General features: G+C 38.8%; 1 long non-coding RNA gene across 1 annotated transcript; it reads right to left on the bottom strand.

Annotated features, from left to right (window-relative positions):
• Positions 1 to 1,316: 1,316 nt before the first annotated feature.
• LOC103147281 (uncharacterized) lies at positions 1,317 to 6,435 on the bottom strand. Its single transcript, XR_477257.2, has 2 exons — positions 6,350 to 6,435; positions 1,317 to 2,875 (listed from the first exon to the last, which is right to left on the bottom strand). It is a non-coding gene; the product is annotated as an uncharacterized LOC103147281 (long non-coding RNA).
• Between the last annotated feature and the right edge of the window lie 2,805 nt (positions 6,436 to 9,240).

Here is a 9,240-nt window from a genome sequence, read left to right as displayed (position 1 = left end):
TTTCATTGACATTAAGGAATTATTGACATAAAACAAACTCCTTTATCTTGTTGAAAAGTTCATTTTAATTTAGGTTTGTCTTATTCAACGTGTACTAATGTATTTGCAGTAGAAACTAAACTAATACTTGGTAAGATTTTGGGTTTTTGCAGTGATGGACCAAATCGTTGTGATTTTATTGACATATCATTGTTTAAACTAATTGTGAAAGCCTTTTCTCTGTTGTGTCTCCATGTTTGATCAGTCCTTCATGTTTTAATAAACTAGAATAAATCAGCTAGCTTTCATCTTCCTTCTTAAATGAAGAGTTTGTTTTTTTTAACGGCTATTTCCACAGATAAAAATGACAAAATCCAGTCTGCTGAGTTTTGTTTTTAAAAGGTTTTGAAAGGCATTTGTGTGTTGCTTTAAGTTGTTCTACCAAATAAGATTCTAATAAAATAAATGTAGTGTTGAATGTTAGAAATGCTGACATGTTCAGGCTGTTTTAGTTTTCATTTCTGATCTCTGCAGAATGAAGGACAGGCTGGATGTGAATCATTTCGACTGTGATAAATGTTTTACGCATGTAGGTGGTTTATTTGTCCAGCGCAGGTCATTTTGTCTCTAAGTGCATCGCCAGGCGCCCTGAACGCCGCCGTTTATTCTGCGTATTTAATGTTCTCTGTCATGTCTGAAGATTGATCGCCTCGCCGCCTCGGATGTGGTTGGAAAGTGTTAAGACGATCAGTCAGAACCGACTCCGTGTGTTTCCTTTTGATCAAAAACATTTTATAGTAATAATCCTTCCTTAAAAATATCTTCACATTTTTCACGCAGTTTTAAAATTATGTCTGGATTTCTATGTGTTTCTATGTGTTGGGACGGTCTGCTGCTGTTGAGCAGGTTTTCATTTCCATATGTCAAGACAAGAAAGAGAAGAAGATGCTGATTCCTTGTTTTTCTTGGGGTTTGGCTGTGGTTACTGCCAGAATCTTTACAGCCATGCTATTACACAGTGAGCCACTCATCTGCTTCATCAGCTCTCCACCAAAGTCCGGGCCAGGTGCCGGAGCTGTTGTGTTTATTCCCCGGATCCCTCCAGCACAAAACTTTAATATTCATGCTGGCCGATAAAGGGAATTACTTCTTGATTGCTTGGAGGAACACTGATACATCTGGGAGATAGAAAATGTCACCAGTTGGAGGATTCAGATCATGTTTTGAATTTATTTTTGGCTGTGTTGAACCTTCTCCAGGAATAAAGTCTGTTAGCTGCAGCCCGGCCTTATCTGTCCCTGTGAAGCTCAAATTTGTCATGCAACACACACGCCAATAAAAACATGCTCATGTTTATTGAGACGGAGTAATTTAGTAAGATTGGACAAATCAATTCAACATAATTGTTATAGAACGCATCCAGAAAGTATTCACAGCTCTTCACTGTTTCCATGCTTTATGTTCCAGCCTTATTCCACACTGTAACAAATTAATCTTCCACCTCAGAAATATACACACAAATACCCCATTATGGCAACGTGGAAAAAACCTTTTAACACAAAATTATCAAAACTAGAACACAGAAAAAACACCAAGTATTTTTCTCTGGGTTTTAGCACAAGAAGCTTCTGTTAAGTCAATAATTTCTTACTAATGGAAAAGTATCAGTTCACTTATGATCTAGAAATGAAATAATCTTCCAGGGGAACTTGTACTTTTTATCAATAAAAAGGAATAGTTTACTTTAAGAGGCTCCTTTGTCTCTTTAAAGTTACCTGTAAGTCGGTTCTGTGTTATTTTGTTTCTGTTTCGTTGCATCTCAGATGGAGACCAGCTGGGATGAATTGAGTCGACTGGCCCTGATCAGGACAGACACACCTGAATACAGGAGGTGCTGCAGCTGAGACTAAACACCAAACGTTTATGAAACCAAAAACGATGTTTTTAATCATGAAGGAAACAAGAATAGGCTGTTTGTGCCGTTATGTTATTTACAACAGAAGACTATCGATAGTACAAGGCTTTTAGAAGTGATTTAAAGTTTCTTGGCTGAGTTTTAACTTTTAGATGGACTCTTACTTTTTGTAATTTTCCAAATTTATTAAAAGTGCTCACTTAGCTTTATGATATAAAATAGCTTTTTTTCCTTTTAAAAGTGAGATGATTAATTTAGTTTTAACATCTAAACATAGAAATACGTTGTAGTTTAAATGTTCATCTCTTTTATAGCAGCTCGGGGAAAACGTGGTTTTCTGTTGAGCTTAAATGTTTCCGTTTGGCCGACAAGCAGCCAGAGATCCAGTCAACGTTTTATTGGTAGAAATTTATTTTCGGTCAAGAAAACAAGCCGCTTTCTGCTTACAGCTGTCATTACCCATATTTGGCAACATATGTTTATTTTAAGCGGCTAAGCTTCATATACTTTTAGGATATTTGGCGTTTTAAATGGACTCATTTCTGGTCTCTTTCAGATCCAAACCTGAAGTCTGCCTGAGCGCTGCCTCCTGTCTGCCTGTGGCCATGTTTGACCTGTGAGGCCTTTTCCTCTGACACCAGCCTCTCTGGGTAAAGAATGACCTTCATTTCCGTAGACACGCCGCTGAGCCCGCTCCCCCGGATTGGGCGCCCATTCCATTTCATGGTGCATCACCCCCGCACGTGATTACGCCACACTTTCAGGGGCGAAGGAGGAGACCGTTTGTGAAACTGATGCTCCTGTCACCACCGTGCGCGCTCCCTCCTTCAGCTGAGCACCACGCCGCCTCTACCTGTGAGCCTCCGTGTCGGTACGGAGAGCGGACCCGCCCTGGACGCCACATCGCCGGTTCACGGAGCGCAGAGAGGACCCAAAGCTGCTGCAGAGGGGCGGGGCTTCTGGCTGCTTCACCTGCATCACCTGAATGGAAATCAGATCATTTTAATGTCAAATAAAGTAAATAACATCAACATATTCATGTGGAAACGTGTCAAAATAAAGACAGAAATTCCAGTTTTATTTCAGAATGAATTCTTCTTTCAAGTTAACAACCAGAAGAACTAAATGAAAACAAACACAAGGGGAGGGGAGGGAAACGGAGATCATTTGATTTGGATATGTGGTAATTAATTACTCATTAGTTGATGCTTTGAGCAGCTGAGACAACAAAATGAAAGCTTCCCAGCAGTTCAGCAAAATTAGCACTCAAACTCTCGTTCAGCGACTCCCTCACTTTTATTTATAAACCCGAATCCCACAAGAACCCCGAAAAGTAAAGTCATTACTGAGCTTATATTTCTGGGAGCTTTTCTCAGCACGTACTGAGGCGTCTATGCAAGACGTCGATACTGGTAAACATTTTTAATGGAATACGTTGGAGGCATCAGGGAACCTTTACAAGGTTTTCTACAGGTGACCAGAAGGGACTGAAAGATTAATTCAGAAGTTTTCTGAGGCTTTTTCAGAATATCTAGGTCACAATTTTAAGTACATCTATACATAAACTCAACTGATTTGATTAGAAGTTCAATTTAGCCCACCAGGTTGCTAGTTAAATAAAGCATATTGTAACTTATTTTATTCATATGTGATGCTTATATCATTTGAAAGCTTAATTTAAGCTCTTTTTATTGAGAGCTATTTTACCAAACGCAGGCAGGAAACAGGCAAGATCATGACTTTAGTAGATATTTAGTAAATGGAATAGAAATGTAGCCATAATGATGGAAACAAGAGAGTCGACCAACAAATACAGGATATAAATTCTGCAGAGTGATTACTGGGAACAGAAATATATCATGATCAAGCTCAAGAGCTTTGAAAAATACTAAATAATTCAAAACTTAAGAGCAAATGATCAAAGATTCAGACTCTTTTAAATGAAATTTGTTTTTAAGTATATCATAGTAAATTGAGTAGTTTTTGGAAATCTTGGAAAGTTAGTTGTGCTAACCCTGAAGCGCTAACCCTAAAGCACTAATCATAAGCGCTAATATGCTACTCCAACATGGTATTTAGCACAAGCTAATGCTAAAACACTAACTTCAATTTGTTTTATATCTGCTCTTTAAACAAACTTATAGTTTTTTATAAATCTCTGTTGTCCCATATTTCCTCTACTTCTCAATAATTATATTGTGAAGTAGAAGAATATTAATTTGTGAATATTTTTCTTCACTGTCACACAGACGTTCAGGCTGCATGTGTTGTGTTCACACAGTGGAGCTTATTTAGGTCATTTTCTCGTTCATACGTATTAATTCATGTTTTTGCACACTGATGACCATGCAGGATGTTTTATGTGACTTGGCAGGACAGAGATGAGTGCTGAATTTCTCATTTGGGTCTGTGCGGGTTTATTCCAACCAGAGACGCTGGCTCAGTAGACTGGAATCCTTCAGGGCACCAGGGACATCTGATTCCTAAGCACTGAACTAAATGCTCCTGCATTATTCATGTCTATATCACTTTATTGCTGTGCAAGGTTTTCACTCAAAGTTTCTGCTGCACCATTTACTGTAGCTGCCCTGTAGATGTTAACTGGCAAATCTTCTCCACTCTGCTTTTCTCTCCGTTTCTTCCCCTGGTGGCAGAGTACAGACTTCTCTGAATAACAGGCTCCCAAAGGCTTCACTCTCTCATCTAAAGGGCACTTCAGGTCTCAGTTGCTAAGTTACATATCAAAAGTTGCCATCTATGCATAATATGCTAATTAAATGAAGAATATATGAATAATAAAACATATAAACTGGATTTTACATGAATACGGATGATCAGCTTTTATTTATTTCTCTTTGTCTAGAATGTAAATAATACAAATATTATTTACACGGGTTTTAATTTTGATTCAATGAAAATCTGAAAATACAGGAATTCAAATGTTTTTTATCATGTTGAAAACAAAGATTTCAAAGTATTTTATTGGGATTTAATGAGACAGAATAACAAAGACAAAATGTTTTTAAATGGTTTTCCTAAAAAAAAATCTAAAGGGTTGAATATTTTCATTCAGCCCATTTTTACACCTAAATTTATTTTTTTTATTTCATTCATTTACAGTTTGACATAAACAAAAGGTTTGAATATAAAATCTTAGATAGTCTAATTCTCTCAAAAGCCAAATCATGATACCATCAGCAACTAAGCAGATAAAATATTGAACAAACGAACACCGTCCACGAATCTTTAAAGATATTTGGGAGTTACAACAAGATTTAATTTCTCTTTTGGATAAATAAATTACTTCTGAATCAAATTGAATTGCATTTTTCTATAATGCACCATGTTGTATTGCAGTCACATAAGATGCAAATAAATGGCATCAACATTTGTGGTTGTAGCATAAATTGTGAAAAACGTTCAGAAGGGCATGAAGGCACCGAAGGTAACTAGAAGAGAAACTACCAATTTTATACAGCAGAAGATAATAGGTTTTAAAATGTCTGCACTGGAAGCAAATGTTTCAAGTAAACATGTATTAAAGTGTTGTGCATATTTTTTTCATATTTTTAGTGAAATCAGATCCATTCAAAGTTACAGATTCTGTATTGCATTTTAGCTCCAAATAGAAATTATTCATCCTGTTGACTTTATCTTTTAGATCAGTTGTGCCCAAAGTGGGTCCTGGAGGCCCGGCATCCCGCATGGTCTGGTTCTCTCCCTGTTGGTAGAAACAACCTCCTCAGCAAGTCACTGTTCTGCTTCGGCCTCTCATCATTTGCTGCAGGTCTGCTAAACCAGAGAGAGAATAAAACATGCAGGATGCCGGGCCTCCAGGATCCACCTGTTTTAGATCATGAAATGTAAGACAGTCGGGGATTTAAATCACATCAGGTCCTCAAAGTGTTTTTATTGTGTGCAGGCATTTAGCATGAGGGTTCATGGATGACTGAGCTGCGCCTCAAGTGGCGACTCCAGGAACTGCAGCCTCTGCTGCTTGACCGCTGAGGTTATTTGGGCCAGAAGCTGCTAATGTGATTACATCTTGATAAATCTGTATATGGTAAGAACCTGAGAGTGACCTGCCTGGATGGTTGAGGTCTGCGTGTGGCTCCTCTGTGATCAGGCTGAGGCTAACAGCTAGCATGAAGACGGCCTGATGCACAAACACCACACTCAGGAATGCTGCATGTTCTCCTTCATCTCTAAGATCATTTCACAGATCAGGAAATCGAGCTAATCTGCTTTCTGTGTCCACTTGGTGCAAAGCAATGAGCGTGGAGGTTTTCCAGCCCTAGCAACAGATAAACATCCTGGGAAGCAGAGGAGCAGCAAGGCTAATTCAATAGCGCGGCTGCTGACGGTAATATTGTATGACACGACATTTTGATCTGGACTGCTTTAACACGAGATGCTTTCTGCAGAACAAACAGAAACCGTGTCTGGGATAATTACCTGTAGGAGTCTTCCCCCTGCATCTCTGCAGCCTGCAGGCTTTATGCTTCGTCAGCACATTCAGGGCTGCTGCTTCTGGTTTCATGGAGCTGCAGGGCTCACATTTGGACCATTTGCCTTCATTTGCACCTGAGCAGGTAAAGAAACAAGGAAAATCCCTTTGGGAATGACTCGGAGTTTCCTAAACCTTATGAAGGATAGCTGAACATGTTTGGCAACCTAACTGTGACCCCATATTAAGTCACGTTAAATGTATTTTGCCATTGGCAGGAATTTAAACATTGTTTATCCATTTCTTTATTATTTTTGTTTTGGGAAAAAAAAACAGAAACAGATGGAATATTTTATTTACTGAAATTGTTGTCACACTGTTTCCTTTCTTGTCATGAATGTAAATATTTTGAAAGCTGTGTTTCATATGTATGAATGTGAGGAAGGCAGTGATTTTGTGAAACGTCACGTTCTGTCGTGTTTAAAGGAGCCGTGTTGCTTTTAGTGCTTCTGCTCTGAATAGGGCATCTGTTTGGGGATCAGGGGTGTGGATTTCAGTCTGCTGCAGCATCCTCAGTTCAGAGAGCAGCTGATATTGGATAGCACCTCCAGAGCTTGGAAGAAAAACAAACAAATATGTTGCAGTAACTTTAGGCAGAATTCTCCAAGGTACAAGTTACATTGCAAAAACAATTTCCTACTAAATCTGATTTAATTTCCCTTCCATTCTAATTATTTCCCTTTGGGATCAATAAAGTGTTTTTGTATTGAACTAAACTGAATTAATCAGTTTTGGCTCTGATCCAGCAAAGCAAACCTTCAGAATATGTCGTTTTTAATTTCCTGAAAAGTGGCAAAACTTTCACATCCAAACAGTTTGAACATCAGTGGGAGGAGTCATCAGGGGGAGCTGATTAACCAATCAGAGGTGGCCTTGGGGTGATTACATCACATCTCACAGCCAATGAAAAAATACTCTTTTACTTCAATTTTTTTTTTAACAAAAACACTCCATAAAAATTAAAACAGACTCAAACTTAATAAGGTTGAATAAGGTTTCACACATTATTCAACATTTAAGATTATAATGAACGATGAAGAACGCTAAGCTTCCTGCATTTCTAAATGAGCAAATTCAAATCTTTCAGATAAAAAAGATTCAGTCGTCTGGGTCATGAAAACATGAAAACTTTTTGAAATGTGTGTGTACTTTGGCTCAACCTAAAAGTTTTTCAAACACTTGCTAAAGTTAACCTTAGAAAAAGAGATAAAGTGGGTCAAAGGTCAAGTCTGGTGTGTTTGTGTGTAAAACTCTAGCGCGGTTCTGTCCGGATTGTGTTGTTCTCCCAGTCTGACACGTTCGGTGCCAGTTTGGCTTTCTGTGTGCAGCTGAAGTTCTTCAGCCATTTGCCTTCATTTGGATCTGAGCCTGAAAGGAAAAGAGGAGAGATCCCACTGGGAGTGTTTTGGAGTCTTGGAGTTGTGTAAGAAATGGCAGAACATGGCTGGCAACCTAATTGGACCCTTAGCAGAGCGTGGAGCCACCGTCCACATTGTGTTTCAGATTAACCGCTGACACCGTGAGACAGCAGGGCCTTTAAAATGTCAAAGCAGAAAACCCACACAATGCTGGGGCCACCTTCTGAGAGGCCCAGCGTGCGCACTGTAAAAATTACCACAGATAAATTTAATGAACAAGACTGTCTCTTTTTAAACAGAGCTGCATCAGAAGCCGCTCACTGTCTCTGCTGGGTGTGAAGGCCACAGCTCACAGAGCCTGCGCCCAGGCTGCTGTGGTCTTTGTGTGCAACAATAGATGGTGAGAAAATAGAAAGGACAGCTTTTCTAAAATGTCAGCCGGTTGGGGTCCTGCAGAAATATCTGGCTGCTCCCTCTTTCTGTCTATCTTGATCGATAAAGCTACCTTTGACAATGCTCCATGTTGTCACCATGACATTTGGTCACCTTCCTTTTCGCCTCACCTGCCTCACAGCTGAATAGGAATCCAACAATGGGATTTAATACAGGATCAATAGGCGCACTTCAATGATATATTCACTGGAATAATGAATACTGATGGATGGAAACAAATAACTGCACGGGGAATTTGTATTCCAGACGAGAGTGTGTGTGTAACAGTCATGCCTATGATGTTTCATTACGGCTTTTCCGCCTCTGTGTGTGTGTGTGTGTGTGTGTGTGTGTTTTCTCTCTGTTCATACAATCAAGAAGAGAATATGGTTATGATTTAATCAGGAATATGGCAGTAAACGCAGCCCTGCCTCTCAGGTATTTATGAAGAGTGCTGCTGATCTCATGCCCATGAATATAACGTCGTTCTTTTCATTCCATTCAGACTTTTAGTGTAATACGTACATATAATAAATACCAAACCTGAATTGATCTTTCCCACATGTCCGTCTCTGGATATTGAGTTTCATTTGCAGTCAGAAGTCCTGATGTTTACACGGCGTGCGTGGATTTGTGATGGGAATGTCCATGTGTGTGTAATCTGTATTTCTGTTCGCTCTGTGCTCATGATTTGTTTACTGTGGATGTTGAGTGCAGAACATCAGCATGTTTATACTGCGCAGCGACAAGCATGCCAGTATATACAGAGAAATGCACAAGCATTTGCATTTTTTTTTCTTTTTTTACAATTTGTCACATTACAATAACAAACATTAATGTATTTAACTTAGTTTTTGTGAAGTGGGAAGAGAGTACTTTTTTTTTTTTACAAATATAAATCCTAACAATTCAACCCCATTTATTCTGATTCCCAATTATAAAATCTCATGCAACCAACTTCCTTCAGAAGTCACATCTGGGTTGAATTAAGTCTCAGTATAAATGCAGCTGCTCTGTCTGTTTTCATCAACTCATCACAAAAAAAAAAA

The sequence above is a fragment of the Poecilia formosa genome, unplaced genomic scaffold (assembly GCF_000485575.1).
Source record: "Poecilia formosa unplaced genomic scaffold, Poecilia_formosa-5.1.2 Scaffold178, whole genome shotgun sequence".
Classification (NCBI taxonomy): Eukaryota; Metazoa; Chordata; class Actinopteri; order Cyprinodontiformes; family Poeciliidae; genus Poecilia; species Poecilia formosa.
This window is presented reverse-complemented; position numbering and strand designations above follow the sequence as displayed.